We start from the raw sequence: 17,965 nt of genomic DNA, 5'->3' as shown, positions 1-17,965 counted from the left end.
AATACCAATCAATACATTTCCCATTATACTTCCCACATAGAAGGTTTTCATTTTGCTGAGGTTGCAGTTGTTATTTCAGGGCCTGTTACTGTTTGTGACTTTGCCATTTAGATTCTGCCAAAGGCTCTGTTTCTGATCAGCAGGCCTTCCGAGAACTGCCGTCCCATCAGCCAGTGGCATTTACCAGGCACCTTCTCAGGGTGCTGAGCCCTTACATGATGCAAGGCACAGCCGAGGCCTCGTCAGCAGCTCAGCCATGACATGCTTCATGTCCCATACGATTCACCTCTTGATCTTTAACTGTTTCATGGAGGGAAATTTTAAATCCAGGCCTCCCCCTCTAATGAATTCCCATAAATGTGCCTGGGTGTGAAAAATACAAAATCCTAGCAAATGTTTTATATGATATAAAAGCAGACTCCAATCCAGCAAAATAAAATAAATAAAATGACTAATCATGTTATAACTGTTTACTTAATTTTTACTCTTGGGCATTATTAATTATGTGTCTCGGCCTTGCAAAGTGCTATGATTACAGGCATGAGCCACCGTGCACAGCCAGAATAAATATATTTTAATGTTAGGAAAAAGCACTTGCTGCTGATGATTTTGCAGAAAAATAAGAGAATATGATGCTTACGTTGATGGAATCTTACTGATTCCCTAAATACTGTGTCAATAGAAAGAACATAGGGTTTCTATTTTTTTTTTTTTTTTTTTGAGACGGAGTTTGTGTCGCCCAGGCTGGAGTGCAGTGGCGCGATCTTGGTTCACTGCAATCTCCGCCTCCCGGGTTCAAATAATTCTCCTGCATCAGCCTCGCGAGTACCTGGAACTACAGGTGTGTGCCACCATGCCCAGCTTAATTTTTTGTATTTTTAGTAGAGACGCGGTTTCACCATGTTCACCAGGATGGTCTCGATCTCCTGACCTCGTGATCCACCCACCTCGGCCTCTCAAAGTGCTGGGATTACGGGTTTGAGCCCCCGGGTTTCTTCTCTTGATAAAAAGCCTGTAGTGCCCTGTCTCCCACGTAACTGGTTTACATACTTTTGAACTACTCTCTGCATTTGGTTAATTGGAACACTTTACTGCTAATTTTTTCATTTGTTTCTTCCCTTCTTGTTGCTTTTTTTAAAAAAAGAATTGTGGTAAAAAATACTTAAAATAAAATTTACTACATCAACCATTTTTATGTGTACAATTTAGTGGCATTACATATATTCACCACTGTTTCCAGAACTTTTCATCAACCCAAACAGAAACTCCAAACCTGTTAAACAATAACTCCTTTTCTCCCCTTTCCTCCAGCCCCTAAAAGCTTATACTCTATTTTCTGTCTCTAGGAAGTTGCCTATTCTAGGTAAATCCTCTACGTGGAATCATACAATATTTGTCCATCTGTGTCTGGCTTATTTCATTGAGCAGAATGTTTTCAAGCCATGTTGCAGCATATGTTCCTCTTTATGGCTGGATAATACTCATGTACATAAATACCATATTTTGTTAATTCAACTACTCATTACCTTTTAGGAATAACTGTGGATGATCTATTTCCAATGCCTTACATATGTTCTTTAATGTGCTTTTTTCTTTCACAATGAGACTCTGTGGCATGAGTTGCATATACATAAATTTTAAGACAGGATTATTACCCTTGAAACTCAGAGTCACACGGGAGAGGCAGTCACGTGATATAGTTTGGCTATTTGTCCCCACCCAAATCTCATGTGAAATTGTAATCCCCAGTGCTGGAGGTGGGGCCTGGTGGGAGGTGTTTGTGTCATGGGAGCAGATTCCTCATGGCTTGATGCTGTCTTTGCAATAGTGAGTGAGTTCTCGTGAGACCTGGTCACTTAAAAGTAAGTGGCACCTCCAACCCAATCTCTGGCTCTCTTGCTCCTGCTCTGGCCATGTGACGGGCCTGCTTCCCCTTTGCTTTCCAGCCTCATTGTAAGCTTCCTGAGGCCTGGGGAGGCCAAGCAGATGCCAGCACCATGCTTCCTGTACAGCCTGCAGAACTGTGAGCCAATTAAACCTCTTTTCTTTCTAAATTACCCAGTCTCAGGTATTTATTTATAACAGTGCAAGAGTGGCCTAATACATCAAGTAAACAGATTATTCCAATACAACAGAGAGTGCTGTGACAAGGCTGTGAGGTCACAAAGGGAAGAACAAGGAACTCTGGCTGGCGGCAGAGAGTTTTCAGTGAAGCAACAACATCTGACTAGGGTTTTGAAGAACGATCAGAAGCTCTGTGTCAGATGAAGAAGAGACAGGAGGCCCTCCAAGCATAGGAACCACTCATGTCAAGACACGGGGCAAAAAGAGAGGACGTATTTGGAGAACAGAGAGTAACTGAAGGCTATCATTCAATCAGTGATGGTCTTCATGGAGGTTAATATCAAAGGCAACCTGAATTCCCTCAGACTTCATGAGCTGGCGGTGAAGGGTGACATCATACAAGCAGTAATAACCCAGCTCTCCCTGGCTCACTGTCTTACTTACTGGCCTTCTGGTACCCAGCAAAGCTGTGGAGGGAGAGGAACTTGTTCCAGCCAAGGGTAGCAGCTTGGGTGCACAGATGAGAGGGCATATAAGGACTTTATTTTGGGAAATAGTGAGGAACTCTGGGGGATTGGGATATAAAATGCAAAGCAGAGGGGTGTGTGTGTGTGTGTGTGTGTGTGTGTGTGTTAGGTATGAAGAGTTGGAGGAGGGTAATTCAAGAGTTCACAGGAGTTCTAGGCTGTGAATGAATGAATTTGGAAGTCTCCATTCCTGTCCTTCCACTCCCCTCAAATGTCCTTGCATTCAAGGTCACGTGGTAACTTGACTCCTCTCACCACTACTCCTGTGGGAATGCAGAGGCCAGGCCAGAGCCTGTGGGTGCTGCCTTCCCCAGAGACTTCACTGTGCCCAGCTCCAGGGAGGACTGACTGGAGGAGGGGACCAGGCATCTCCCCTGCACTCTGGGCTCACAGCAACCGTGTATACCAGTCCGTATTAACCTTGCAACTCCTTCCTCCAAAAGGCTGAGACTTCAACCACGGGACCTGGGTGGTGATCACCACAAAATTTCTTCCTGAAAGTTCTTCTCCAACAACTTCTCACATTCAGTTATTCATTCAACAAACATTGAGCAACAACCTAATCTTCTGGGCTCTGGAGACCGAGTTAAAAAGGAGACAGTGGGCCCCTGCCCCAGCTTCCCGACAGGTCACCACATCTTGAGTGCTAAGACTGTCATCACAGGGTGAGGAGGGAACTGAGCTCAGAGGGGTAGAACCTCCTGAAAGGGCAGAACGGTTCAAGCATCCCGCCAAGGTCAGAAGGTCAGTGCCTACTGCATCTTCCTCTCCTTCAATCCCTGCTTGTGTTTGAGGTGTGTGGTGCCTGGCCCAGGCTGGCAGCCAGTGAAGCCTATCTGGTCCTAAGACTATCAGCCCAGCCCAGCAGCCAGCTTCAGGAGTTGGGCCAGTTTATTACTTAAAGCCCCCCAGAGTCCTTGCTGGTTCTAAGCCTAGAACTCCTGTCAACTCTTGAATTACCCTCCTCCAACTCTTCATACCTAACACACACACACACACACACACACACACACACACACACACACACACATCTGCTTTGCATTTTATATCCCAATCCCCCAGAGTTCCTCACTGTTTCCCAAAATAAAGTCCTTATATGCCCTCTCATCTGTGCACCCAAGCTGCTACCCTTGGCTGGAACAAGTTCCTCTCCCTCCCCAGCGAGCACCTACTTGATCCTTCATGACAGCTAAGGTATCCAATACCTCCTCCTGGTAACCTCTCTTGGCAATCCCAGTCTAGGTCAGTCTCCCTCCTACTATAGCCCATATTACATTATGTTGAAATGTAACCTAAATGAACTAGTCAAAGGTCTGTTTACACCAAAATAAGCACCCAGACACAGCAACTAATGGTATCTTACTCATTGCTGTCCACATAGTGGAGTCTCATTCAGAGCTGATTCAATGAATGAGTGGGTAAATGGTAGAATCAAAGTGGAAGAGCTCAAGACAGTTGCCACAAACTGGCTGGGTTTCTTGTCATTTTTAACTTGCTACTGGTAAGTCACATGGCTTATGGATGAATTAGACTAATTTAAAGATACAGAATCAAATACTTGGTTCAGTTTCTAATCAATGAATTGACTGATTAGATTAATCCATTGCAACTGCAGGGCTCTTTTTGTAAAGACGGAAATTCTACAACACACTTTTCTTCAAAATCCTCTCTGTGAGTACTGAGTTATTTAAGGACAGATTTTAATTTTTAAAACCTAGTGAATTATATTTTCATAAATAATACCATAAAATTATTACTAAAAATGTTTAAAGAACACCAAGTATCTGTTTTCCCGAAACAACTCCCAAATGTGCAAGAAATTTCCAACTTACATTTTCATAACAATCCTCATAATCCCTATTCTCAATTTTTGTTTTAGTATTGAAAAATAGGCCGGGCGCAGTGGCTCACGCCTGTAATCCCAGCACTTTGGGAGGCCGAGGCGGGTGGATCACGAGGTCAGGAGATCGAGACCATCCTGGTTAACACGGTGAAACCCCGTCTCTACTAAAAATACAAAAAATTAGCCAGGCGCGGTGGCGGGCGCCTGTAGTCCCAGCTACTCAGGAGGTTGAGGCAGGAGAATGGCGTGAACCCGGGAGGCGGAGCTTGCAGTGAGCCGAGATCGCGCCACTGCACTCCAGTCTGGGCGAAAAGAGCGAGACTCCGTCTCAAAAAAAAAAAAAAAAAAAAAAGAAAAATAACAGCTGGGCATGGTGGCTCACACCTGTAATCCTAGCCCTTTGGGAGGCCGAGGCAGGTAGATTACCTGAGGTTGGATTTCAAGACCAGCCTGATCAACATGGAGAAACCCCGTCTCTACTAAAAATACAAAAATTAGCTAGGTGTGATGGTGCATGCCTGTAGCCCCAGCTACTTGGGAGGCTGAGGCAGGAGAATCAATTGAACCCGGGAGGCAAAGGTTGCAGTGAGCTGAGATCGCACCATTGCACTCCAGCCTGGGCAACAAGAGCAAAACTCTGTCTCAAAAAAAAAAAAAAAAAAAAAAAGAAAAGAAAAGAAAAATCACTGGTATTTTTATTGATATTTCTAGTATTAGAAAATAACTGGCATACTTAACAATCTTTGTTACATGGCAGAGTAAGAGAGGGAAGAGGAGAAGGGGTTATCTTACATGCTCATGAATGAATTATATTCAATTCCTTCCTTCATTGTCTCTTTCCACTTCAGATCCAGAAAGAATTAGGAGTGGAAGTAGGAGGGAGAGATGTCAGGATAGGGTTACCATTGATATATGAGTCATCACAAACTAATAAATAACTCATGAATCCTCTGCTTCTTCCTCTCCTTCCTTTCTCCTGATATTTCCTCAGTAGGATCAGTGACGATTTTGAAACAGCTTGGTCTCACATCACATTCAGGGGATTCTGCCTCTGAATTCTTAATAGCCTGAGAGATGCCGTTGGGGCTGACCTGCTTGATCATATGCAAATTAAAAGCAGATGTCAGTAATGAGAACATTCCAGCCAAAATTCAAAGCTACCCCAAAGGAGCGGAGCATGAAGGCACTTGCTCTATTGGAAGAGTCATCTATATATTATAGCAGGGGAAAGCCTTGATCTCATTCCAGGAAATCTTCACAGCCATTGAAGATGAGGTGGTTTCTTATTGGGTACAGCACAACCACATGGGTAGCAGAAGCCAAAGATGGGCCAAGGAGGCTAAAAGCTACCATATCTGCTTCTGATTGCCAAGTGTCTGGAGAGACCCTTTCAATGGATGTGTAACAGATCTGCCCAGGGAGTGGGGATGGGAGAGGCCTAAGCCATACCCACGCATTCCAGCTGGTCAATCATCAGGGAGGTGTTTAGGGGCCCTCGAACTACCTAATCACCATTACTGGTCCACTGTTTGCAGCAAGGTCCTGAAATCCTCCTCAGAGGTCTACAAATCCTAATGTGCCTGTACTCAAAGGCCAGTTGGGAAACAAAGGGCATGAGCTCAACTTTTACGTAAAACGATCTCTACCTCCTTGCACTGGAAAAACGCATGAATGTATCTTACCACTACAGAAGTCATTTGCACACACTCCTTACCTTTCTCTACCCAGAATATTACTAAAGAAAATGACAAAGGAGACAGGAATAAGTGAAATAGGGAGCTTTCTGGTCTCCCCACCATGTAGCCTAAAAAATGAAAATGGACACGGAAACATTTAATTTCATCCTTATAACAGATCTGACACTCAATTTTTTTTAAAACCTAGTAGTTTAACTACATATGAATTTAGAAATTTAATATTTCTAATGCAAATAGGATATGTTTACATAGTAAAGGGAAAGAGGTAGGTGAAAGGAAGAGCTGAAGATTTTGAAGCAAAAAAGTAGACATCTTTTTTCTCCTATCATATTTTTACATGTAAATAGAGGGAGACTCTTTCTTAAAACATGACCACAGTATTATTTCACACCTAAGAAGGAACATTAATTCCTTAATATCACCAAACATATCCAGGATAACTTTTTTTTCTTACACTTTGAATAAGAATTCAAAGTCCATATATTTTGATTGTGCAGTGTTTCTTATAAATCTCTTTCCATCTATAGGTGCTGGATCCAGGGCAAAAATGAAGACATGTGGGACCTTAGGTGACAAGGAAGAAGCTCCCAGGCAGCAGGTGGGATGGACCCAAGGAGAATGTCAGAGAGAAAGAGTTCAGTTTGGTGTCTCCTGAAGCAGGTGAGGTACACCTGGAGATGAAGGATCCCATCCATCCTTCATGGGTATTGCTGAGGCAGGAATGAGAAAACAAAACAAAGCAAAAGGGGAAAAAAAGCACAATTCTCATGGAAGATGGTTCCAGCTTATTCCATAGAACCCTGGCCTAACTTTACCTTCAAGAACGTGACCTGACTTCGCTTCCCACTGACAAGGTGTCACCTTTTACGTTTCTATTGGGGTTCAGGCAAAAGAAACAACACGCCTGTGTTTCAAAGGTGGCAGCATGCTGACGAAGGAGGGTGGAGTACGCGAGGAACTGGTGCCTCCAGGACTCGCGATAAGACCTTACGGAGAAAGAAGTCAGCCAAGGGAAAACAACTGGAGTGTGGAAGAGTCTGTAAGAGCTGGACCAGGTCCACATGGTCCGGTCAGTTCTCCAAACTGTGCGGTGAGGGTGAGCCATCTCAGCAGGAAGGTATACCTCCCTGCCCATGCCACCTCCAACACTTCCAGACCTTCTCTTCCCTCCTTCCCCAATCCCACCGAAAGCTCCAGTTCCAGCAAATGTGGGAGTGCAACAAATGGGGTTACGGCAGCAGCCCTGAACTTGGACTCAGAAGACTTGGCTTTAAATTCTGCCTCTGCACTTAATGGCTGTATGACCCAAGATGATTTACCTCCCTCTCCACTTTCCCCATCTGTGAAATGGGGTAAATAAGAGTCCCACTGGATTCAAAAGGTTATGAGGATGAAATATGGTTGAGAGATGAGAATCCTTTTAAACTTCTCTGCAATACTAGTGATGATGATGATTAAAGTAACTTACTTGCAAAATAATGTGAATGGCCATTACCTGGCCTTTAACCCTTCAGGAAGTGTTTATTCTTTAAAGGGAAAAGTTTGTCAAACCAAGTGAATCCTCTTGCTGAACCACATGGAGAACATATTTTGGAGAGAGATGGTAGGCCAGCTCCTGTGGCCCTCTCTAACTGAGGCTGGGGCTAGGGAGGGAGGCCCTTTCATTCTGGCCTCATTTTTGTTTCAAAAGGAAATGTGGTCTCTCTGAGGGAGGAGGACAGACAGGCAGTATATCTTCTCACGTCTTTGTGCATCATTTTTATTAGTTCCTGGCCCATATTTTTAAAAATAATATTTACTCTTAAATGACACACTTTAAAAGTATGCTTTTCTGAATGGCAGCAATTGGACCCCATGGTGTGGCCAGTGCGTTGAGTCTGAAAATTCTATGGTGACGCATCGCTGTGGTCCTGTGGTGATGTACGTCTTCCTTCTCCTCTAGTTAGCACCCTGTGAGCTGAGAGGTTCAAATCTGATAGCAGCTGAAAGCTTCAAACCTAGAGTCCTCCAAGCTGGGAAGCTGAATTGCTGCTCTAGGGCTGCATTTAGATTGATTTTTTGAATGCTGTCACTGCAGAGGAGCTAGTCAACTTTTCTCAAAATATTTTTTTCTCATCTTTGTCACTTTCCCCTCTCTAGTTTGACATACAGAGTTATAAATGTACTTTCTGGTTTTGTTATATGCCTCGATTTTTATTTTTGATGATTCTATCAAGCTGGCTGCCTTCAATGTTTTCTCCATTTAGTAAAATGCACTACTTTCTGTATTCCTCGCCTCCCTCCACCAGATATTCACTCTCCTGGCCCACGCCTTGTGCCTGGCACGCAGGAGCATTGGAGATGCCCCACACCTAAAGTCCATACCTTAATGTCTTGAAATAAATAAATGAATTTAAGGAAGAAAGTCTGAAATAAACTGGGGCCAAATTACACAGTGGCTGGTATCACAAAATTCTAATCAAAGCTAGGGACTTTAGTAACGATCCCTGCCTGAAGTCCTAAAAGCATGTTCCTTTGTTAATTTCTTAACCATCATGAGTTTTCACTGTCCCTTCTGCTACTACCTTCAGTGTAACACTACAAATAGATCAATTACTAAGAGTAAAAGGTTTGGTCTCTTTTCTTTTTGTTCTTTTCTGTTTCTTTTTAAAAAAATTAATTGTGAAATAGCAAATTTAAAAGGATCATTTTTTTAAACAACAGTTTTTTTTTTAAAAAAAAAAGCTAAATGTCAAAGTGCCCTAAATTCTTTTGTGTCAGTGATTATATTGTATGTCAAGAAACCATCCTGAGGTGATAATTAGATTTTATCTGCAAATGGAGGTGGGAGGATGAGAGTAGGTGGTAGCGTCAACATTTCACCAAAACAATAAGACGATTCACACGATGAGGTAGAAAAACTATTACTCAAACAGGTGCCTGGGGCTACTGTGTGATTAAGGGAATCTTGACACTATAATCATCTAGGGTGGGGGTATATTTTATTTGCCTATAACCAGACATTTAGGAAGGCAAACTGGAGCAAGAGGAAAAGCAGGAAAAAATAGACTGATAACCAAAATGTAAAATATCTCTGTGTTGATCATCATGGAAGTGAATAAAACAGGCCACAAAGACCCCTTTTTTTCCCACAGAACTTTTCAACAGATGGTTATACTAGTTGTTTCAGAATTAATACCAAGGACTGAGGGTTGGAGGCATGCAACTTAGAAGCAGTGCTGGTGTGAAAGTGATCAGGTTTTTGGCTCCAAGTAACACCTCCCAATTTGTACAGCAACCACAATAGAAATGTGCTTCAGGCAAGGTGGCGTCCTACATTTTAACTTACCCCCAAGAAAATATCCTGAATTTCACAGGTGTTCTCAGTAATATGACCTGATTGAAAATAACTTCTCTTCTGTATTTTTCCCCAGGTTAAAATTAAGCTCGGCAGGCTTGATGTAAATGTGCAGACAAAGCAAAGCAGGAAGCCTCCCACACTAAAAAGGGAAGATAAGAATCACAGAAGCCGGGATGGTTTTTATTGAAGGGCATTTCAAAGCAAATACAGACATCTACAGCATATTTGTAAATCCTCCATATGTGTATGGAAACACACACTTTCACACATCAAAACTGGATTTGTTCCTGAGTAACAAAACGTCCTAAGAACAAAACGAAAGCAAACCCAATAGCAGAAAAATACTTCCAACGTATACCACAAAGATTATTTATCAACTCAACACACGAAGAGTTAAGAAAATAATGCAACAGGAACAAAGGGCAAAGGATATGTACTGGGAAGACCACAGAGAAAGAAAATGCAAATGGCTAATAATATAAAATATTTCCTAGGTTCAACAGTAACCAGAGAAAGACAAAATTACACTTTTGACCTCTTAGACTGGCAGTGACAAAGATTATTTCAGTGACCAAGCTTTAGTCAGGCTCCTGGATCTTCTAGGCCCATTTGGGCACTTCCTCATAAAACAGTTTTAACAAAAGCCCTGCTAAATTGGTTTACCAAGAACTCCCACCCTCAATCGAGTTCCTTAGCCTTTCACCTTTCCTCAGGTGAGAGCTGATCATCCTGGTCTGTCTTCAGCAAGAGTGCCCTAAGCCCGATGTTTCCTCTTAGTAATTTTCCATCCACTGACACCCACTTATAATTTATAGCCAAGGAGCAAGATACACTGCTCCTTGGCTATAAATTATTTTCCCTGTTATATTCAGAGTTGAGCCCAATCCCTCTCCCCGACTACAAAATCTGATAGCAGTGGTCCCTATACCTATTGCGATGGTCCCAAATAAAACCTGCCTTACTGTGCTTTAACAAGTGTCGTTGAATAACTTTTTAACAGCAAACTGTTGGAGGTAAAGACATTTTTAAATGTCTTCAATTAGTTTAGCTACTTCCATGTAATGTTAGAATCTCCATCAATTGGCTAGTTACTGTCCCTTCCTGAGAAGAAGCAGACACCATAGCCCTGCATACGTAGATTCACTCCTAAGTTGATATTGATATGAATGAAATAGTTATCTCCCAAACTTTGCTTTCTACGTTTGTATCAAAAAACATGATGCCCCTCTGCCCAGCACCCCTCGCCGCCACTGGATCCCCAGTCTCACTCGGAGAAATTGTCAACGTCATTGCGATGGTCTACAGGGGCCCAACCCAGGATTCTTTTCTGTTCCTTGGGGCCTTTGCCCTTGCTCTTCTCTCTGCCTGGAAGGATCACCCCTTAACTTCTCTCAGGCCTTTCTTCAAATGCCACCTTCTCAGTGGGGTCTGCCTTGGATGCCATACTTAAGGTTGCAATCTGCACACCTTCACCCTAGCACGACCTATACCCTTCCTCTGCTTTGTAATCACCATCTAATATTGTTTATTTAGTGTGTGTATTGTCTCTCTCTCCCAGCAAAGACTCTTTTCTTGATCAAACTCTAGTCAGCTCCCTTGAGCCCTCTTCTCAACTAGGCCTCAACCTCAGCCTATAGAGACTAGAATAAAACACCAATACAGTTTCTAACAGCTCAAGGCCGCATCTCTAGAATGACCTTAACTCCCCTTAAAGTGCCTGTCTGAGAAAACTCAAAACTGTCAAAATAATTTACTGTTCATCTAACATCCGAAGATGGGGCTCCTGTCTCCAGCCTCTGTGGGAGGGTGGGAGCCTGACTTCCACAAACACCAGTTAACAAACCCAGATGCGTTTACATGCACCAACTCCCCTCTTCCTGCTTTGTATGATATTTTTACTTCCGTGAATTTACTGAACCTCTGCTCACCTCCCTCTATACTCCTTCATTCTCTCTTTAAAATGCACAGTCACTTCTGTACAAATTGAAGTTGTTCAGTTCACACTGAGTAGTTCTCTATAGCAGTAGTCTATCACTCATTAAAATCTCTCCTTGCCACTTGAGTTTCCAGCTTTATCTTTGACAACCTCACTATAATGCAGTCTCTATGAACTGGATTTTTGTTTTCTTCCTGGCGCATAATAGAGACTCAGTAAATACTTGCCGAACCTTGTTGATGGGTCAACAGTGGTGCATGGGTTTTAGCCCCTCAGCCACACTTCTGGGCTGGGATAAGCATGTTTAAGCATCTGGATGAAACATCATTGCTCATTTCACTCCTTAAATACCTGGCAAGTGACAGGCAGCTGGACATCAGAGATCATGCCAGTTTTCCTAAAGGTTTCTTCAATGTGTTTTTTGCTTTGTTCGGTTGGTTGGTTAGTTTTTTGCTTTTTTTTTTTTCTTTTTGAGATGGAGTCTCGCTCAGTTGCCGAGGCTGGAGTGCAGTGGCACGATCTTGGCTCACTGCAACGTCTGCAATTCTCTGGCCTCAACCTCCTGAGTATCTGGGACTACCCACCACCATGCCCGGCTCATTTTTGTATTTTTAGTAGAGACAGGGTTTCACCATGTTGGCCAGGCTGGTCTCAAACTCCTGACCTCAAGTGATCCACCTGCCTCGGCCTTCCAAAGTGCTGGGATTATAGGTATGAGCCACCGCATCCGGCCTTCAATTTATTTTTAATTCTGATAGAGCACCATCTACTACATGCTTAATATTACCCATAAACAGACATGTCTGAGCACAGAAGATCATGTTAATGAAAGATTATCGAAAGGTACTGGGTGAAGAGTACTTGCTTCACAGGAACTTTTCTTGTTGGTTGTTGTTATTTCCCCGCTTCCCTGCCCTTTATTTCCATATGTGGTTTTGCTCCTTAAACTTCCCTTCAACTCCAACTCCCTTAGTGACTCTCTGGGTTTTCATTCTTAGAACTTCATCAAAAATGCTTTAGCTGTGAATTCCAGTGACTTCCTTCAGATGCAATCTGAAGATGTCCTTTCAGTTTTTATTCTTTAGGTTCTCTTAGGTGAGCTGGGGGCCATTAACCTCCCTCACTACACTCTTTCTTCCCTAGTCTTCTAATTATTTTTTCCAGCTGTGGCTTCTCACTATTTTCAGGTGACTACAAATACTCCCAAATATAATCAGTCGCTTTCCAACAAACGCCTTATAAACAACTACTATGGATGAGGCACCATTGAGATTACAAAAGTCTACTACTCAAAGTGAACTCGAAGAGAGGGAGACAGTCTATACTCATGTGAAAAGTTAAAGTTTATTGCATAGTGCTTGCTGAACAAATTATTAAGCAAGCACTATGCAGTAAACTTTAACTTTTCATGTGAACAAAGCCATGTAGGAAAATTCCGGTGATACCCAAGGCAATAATAAATGGTCACATTATTAATCCAACCAGCAAGTCAAAGTTCTCCATTTAGAGCTTAGCCTCCCCCATTATTATATTTCTCTCTTCTACAGGGCATTTTCAATGGGTATTATAATATCAACCACAGATAACAAAATTAACATATCTTCTTATTGCAGCCTCAACCCTATTTTCCAACATCTTGATAATTATCATTGCCACAACTGACACTCTGATACTAAGGTGTATCTCAGCATCTTTAGTATCCCTAGAAGGAGGTCCCTATGTTCAATCCATGGAGGCAATAGTTCCCAAGGTCTCCATTCCTTCCTGTTCCTATCATCACAGCCCTGGTCTGGGTGTCGAGAAACCCAGCTCATCTTGTTCAGCCTTACCTTTTTCTAGTCTACAAAAGGCACAAGAGACACTGAGAAATTAAGAATTAAAAATGCTTCACAATTGTAAAACTTTTCAAAAGTCCACAGTAATCCACACTTATCTGAGGTTTTACTTTCCACAGTGAAGTAAGGTATTTTGAGAGTGAGAGAACACATTCACATACTTTTTACATTACAATTATTAGTTATTGTTGTCCTTACTGTACCTAATTTTAAAATTAAACTCTATCATAGGTATGTATGAATAGAAAAAAATATAGTGTATACATAGCGTTCAGCAGGTACTATCTGCAGGTTTCGGGCATCCACTGGGGTCTTGGAATGAATCCCCCACAGGTAAGGGGGGACTGCTGTATATCCATCTTCTACTCTTGTCTTTTCATGTTTTGGGTAATGTCACCTGAAAGAATGGATTTGAGTTTTCTGTGAATAAAATGTTTTAGTCTTTGGTGTTATTTTGTTGTTGTGTTTTTGTTTGTTTGTTGGAGACAGGGTTTCACTTTGTCGCCCAGGCTGGAGTGCAGTGGTGCGATCATGGTTCATGTAGTCTTAACCTCCCAGGCTCAAGTGATCCTCCTGCCTCAGTTCCCCAAGTAGCTGGGACTACGGACACATGCCACCACACTCAGCTAATTTTTGTATTTTTTCTAGAGATGGGGTTTCACCATGTTGCCCAGGCTGATCTCGAACTCCTGGGCTCAAATGATCTGCCCTCCTAGGCCTCCTAAAGTGCTAGGATTACAGGCGTGAGCCACCGCACTCGCCCCTAATCTTTGTATTTTGTTTGTTTTTGTTTTTGTTTTTTTAAACTTATTCTTGCCTCTTAATTGTACAGTCCTCTGGACACTGGACACTAGAGGTTTTTCAGAGAAAGTCCCAGAAGCCAGTTCATACGGACACTCTTGAAGCAAAATATTGTGTGTAGGTAAAAGTTCTAAAGCCATGCTCTCTCTCTAAATCCTTCAAAGCATGGATTAGTTTAGATACTTCATCAAAAAACTTCATGAGGCCGGGCGCGGTGGCTCACGCTTGTAATCCCAGCACTTTGGGAGGCCTAGGCGGGCGGATCACGAGGTCAGGAGATCGAGACCACGGTGAAACCCCGTCTCTACTAAAAATACAAAAAAATTGGCCGGGCGTGGTGGCGGGCTCCTGTAGTCCCAGCTACTCGGAGAGGGTGAGGCAGGAGAATGGCGTCTCAAAAAAAAAAAAAAAAAAAAAACTTCATGAAAAAGCATGACACCCTCCACCCATTATTTACTATATAAATAATATATAGTAAGGTTTGCCAAACAGGAAAGCAAGAGTAGACTTTTAAGTAGCATGGAAGTTTCCATGGATGGGATGTTGAGGTACATTAGTGCTATAAGGAATCAGTCCTTAAAATAGTTGACAAGCCCGTTAAAAGCTCTCCATACAGACTTGCTTCCCTTAAAGTGTGGTCCGAAGACCAGCAGCATCAGCATAACTTAGAAGCCTGTTAGAGAGTGCACAAGCTCAATTCCCACTCAAAACCTACTGCATTTCAACAAGATCCCCAGGTGATTGCTACGTTAGAACGTGTATGAGAAAGTCTACACTAGATATGAGAAATGCTACATTAGATAATATGGCTCTGTCATCTAATTCATATGTGAACTCAGAGTGGGAGCTCTGGTCAGCAGGCCATTACGTTTGATTTGAGTAGTCCACTGATGCATTGAGACATCACTCCAACTCCCACCTAGCAAAAAATGGTAGCCTTGGTGCTTTCTGGTGTGGGTGACCGGGACTCTCAGTTTTCATCCTTTGTGGTGTGCCTTTGTTGCCTATTGTCTATTAACAGTGCAGCAAGGTTATCATGGCTGAAAACCACAACCTAGGATCAAGAGCTTGCTTGTCGAGGCCGGGGACCCGCTGAATCATACCGAGACACCCCACCCCCACTCCTAGGCATGACTTTAACACAGGTGAGGGCCTGCAAACATGAACATCAAGGGAAGCCTTAGAAGAAGAAGGCTCAATGAGCAACTGTTAAAGTAGGCATGTGCAGAAGAAGGGAGGAGTGGCAGCCAGGCAGCTCAGGAAGGGGAAGTGGAACAGGGACATTTGCCTACAGATTTTAATGTATAAAGCAGGTTTTTTGGCACCAGAAATTTCAAAACACCTTTCTCCTTCCATAGCCGCTTAGCAGGTGCTGAGTGCCCCCCAGCATGTTCCTGGGCTTGAGCAAACATTCTCATCTTGCCATTGCCTGTGGCCGGCCTTCTGAGAATGTGTCAGCCGCTTAAGGAGCAGTCACCCCCATAAAAAAACAATAAATCCAGATCTGGATAATCACATGTGACCTCATGCAAACTCTAAACCCTTGCTGAGAAATGTTTGATCAGATTAGGCCAAAGGAATGCCATCCTGCACCCCGAGCAGGCCTCTGAATCCAGGGTCACCCTTGGGGATGTAATCCCCAGAAAGCAAGGGTTTGAACTGGCCTCGCTACCATATTGTTCCATTTGGGAAGAGACCTAGGCCTGATCTGCCATGTGAGGCCCACTATTAATCTTCCTGAAGGAATGAGGAGATCTGGTTAAATGACCACTGAGGGTTGCCTTGAATGGAAACCAAAGGGGCCCAGACAGCTCTGTGGAAATGTGCACCCTACAGACTGGCATGTTTGCTGGGGAGGAGATCAGGCACCATGTCAGCCTGGGTCGGGGGGAGAGAATGCCTGTCTTCATGGCCAAGCCTTCTTTCCTGTGCTCTTTATACTCCTCAAGCCACAGGTGCCCCCACCTCACCACAGCCAATTTCCATCATCCTTCCTATTCTTACCTTGTTGTTCCCTAGGAACATGCCTCATTCTTGCTTGGTTCCCCACAACTCTAAAACACCTATGGTGCAATGAAACATCCACTGTGTTATTTAAAAAAAAAAGCTTCCTTATTTCACATAGTCTTCTTACTCTACTCTTTCCCTTCCTTCTTACCTAAAAGACATTAGGCTTTTCTCTGTGACATGTATGCTTCCCAGAAGCCCTGGAATTCCTTACCTCCCCAGGCCCCAGGTACAAGGAGGTAATGAATGCTTTTGTTGTGTTTTCCCAGTCCCCCATCTCTCATCGAGGAACTGTGCTCTCCACACCTGCAAGAATACATCCCAGTGGTCTCTGTCCAACAGAATGGATATAGCTGGTGTCAGGAATGGCTACCAGGCTGGTGTGTGGAATTGGGATCCAAGGGCAGCCCTCTCTGCTAGCTTTAACAGAAGACATGTAAATTGGGGAAATCTGAGGAGAATATATGCTCAAAGCATCAGAGAAATCTGGGAGGGAGGGAAAGGCAGAAGGATGGATGGTTGAATGGGTGGAAAGACAGATTAGTTAGGTAGTGTTATGAACTGAATGCTTGTATCCCTTCAAAATCCAAACATTAGAACCCTATCCCCTAACATGATGGTATTATGAGGTGGAGTCTTTGGGAGGTAATAAGGATTAGATGAGGTATTGAGGGTGGAACCTTCATGAATGAAATTAGTGTCATTATAGGAGCTCACAAAAAGCTTTCTTCCTCCCTCTGCCATGTGGGGACACAGCAAGAAGATGGCCATCTATGAACCAGGAAGCAGGCCCTTGCCAAACACTGAATCTGCCAGTGTCTTGATCTTGAACTTCCAGCCTCCAGAACTGTGAGACATAATAAGACAAATAAATTTCTCTTATTTATAAGCCAACCAGTCTATGACAGTTTGTTATAGTAGGCCAAAATAAGATAGATAGATGATATACATGATGATGATGATGATGATGATGATGAAGATAGATAGATTAATAGATGATGGATGATGAATGGATAGATGGATAGATAGATAGATAGATAGATAGAGCAGGCAAGAGAGAGTTAGATCAATCCCTGGAAACAAAAAGAGAGTGCCCTCCTTGATCACAACCAATGTATCAATGTACCAGTTCCTGGCTGCAAGGTATCATGAAGCCACACTCTCCTTCCTGGTTAATGGCTGCTCCTGTTAACAAACAGACAAACAAACCTCTTTTCCTTCATTCAAAGAAAGGAGTCTCTATTGCTAACTATGGAAATTAGTTTGTTTTGTTCAAACCCTTGCTATTACTTAGTAATCCTCTCATTCATATCTGATTGAGTCCCTTCTACAAATGTCACAGTGTCTGTTTCAAAGCTCCTTTACTTTCTAGATATCACAGTCACTGTGTTAACAGTTCCACCGATCTGCTTGGTTAGCATGTATTACCTTGTGTGGTTATATATTTTGGAGGTACGCAGTGTTACTATAAAGTAATGTGAATGACTTAGCTGTCCAAATGATTGTTATTCCCACAAAATAATCATGCTGGGAGACAATAAATGTATTCCTACAATGTGGTGACTGTTACTGCCATTTATGGAATGCTTTTTCAAATCTTCCTCAGTGACAGTACATCTATGTCACTCAAATGTAGACATGATTTTTAGAAAGAGCTCCAATTGAGGTATAGTCAGGGCAAGAGGATAAAAACATGGGTCACATATTTTAGTCACAAAACTTTTGTTGAACAGTTTTGCCTAGTAAGATTATAATGGGAATAAGTATATACTCTTCCAATATGACAACTCTAAAAGATAACACTCATTTGAAGACATAAATTCTATTACACTTACTAACCATAAGCCACATTCTTTTTTTTTTTTTTTTAGATGGGATCACACTTTGTTACCCAGGCTGGAGTGCAGTGCCGCAG

At 42.7% G+C, this 17,965-nt stretch overlaps 1 protein-coding gene and 1 long non-coding RNA gene across 3 annotated transcripts in view; one reads left to right on the top strand and one right to left on the bottom strand.

Moving 5' to 3' along the window:
- The window catches only part of PHACTR2 (phosphatase and actin regulator 2), a 289,977-nt gene that overhangs the window by 261,886 nt on the left and 10,126 nt on the right, over positions 1–17,965 (bottom strand). The gene's annotated exons all lie outside the window — the stretch shown is intronic.
- Positions 2,231–10,655, top strand: LOC101178686. Its single transcript, XR_004029375.1, has 5 exons — positions 2,231–2,397; positions 3,035–3,335; positions 6,659–6,791; positions 7,049–7,248; positions 9,545–10,655. It is a non-coding gene; the product is annotated as an uncharacterized LOC101178686 (long non-coding RNA).

Source organism: Nomascus leucogenys, chromosome 3, assembly GCF_006542625.1.
Source record: "Nomascus leucogenys isolate Asia chromosome 3, Asia_NLE_v1, whole genome shotgun sequence".
Taxonomy (NCBI): domain Eukaryota; kingdom Metazoa; phylum Chordata; class Mammalia; order Primates; family Hylobatidae; genus Nomascus; species Nomascus leucogenys.
The sequence above is the reverse complement of the archived record's forward strand: the minus strand, read 5'-3'. Positions and strand labels throughout refer to the sequence as shown.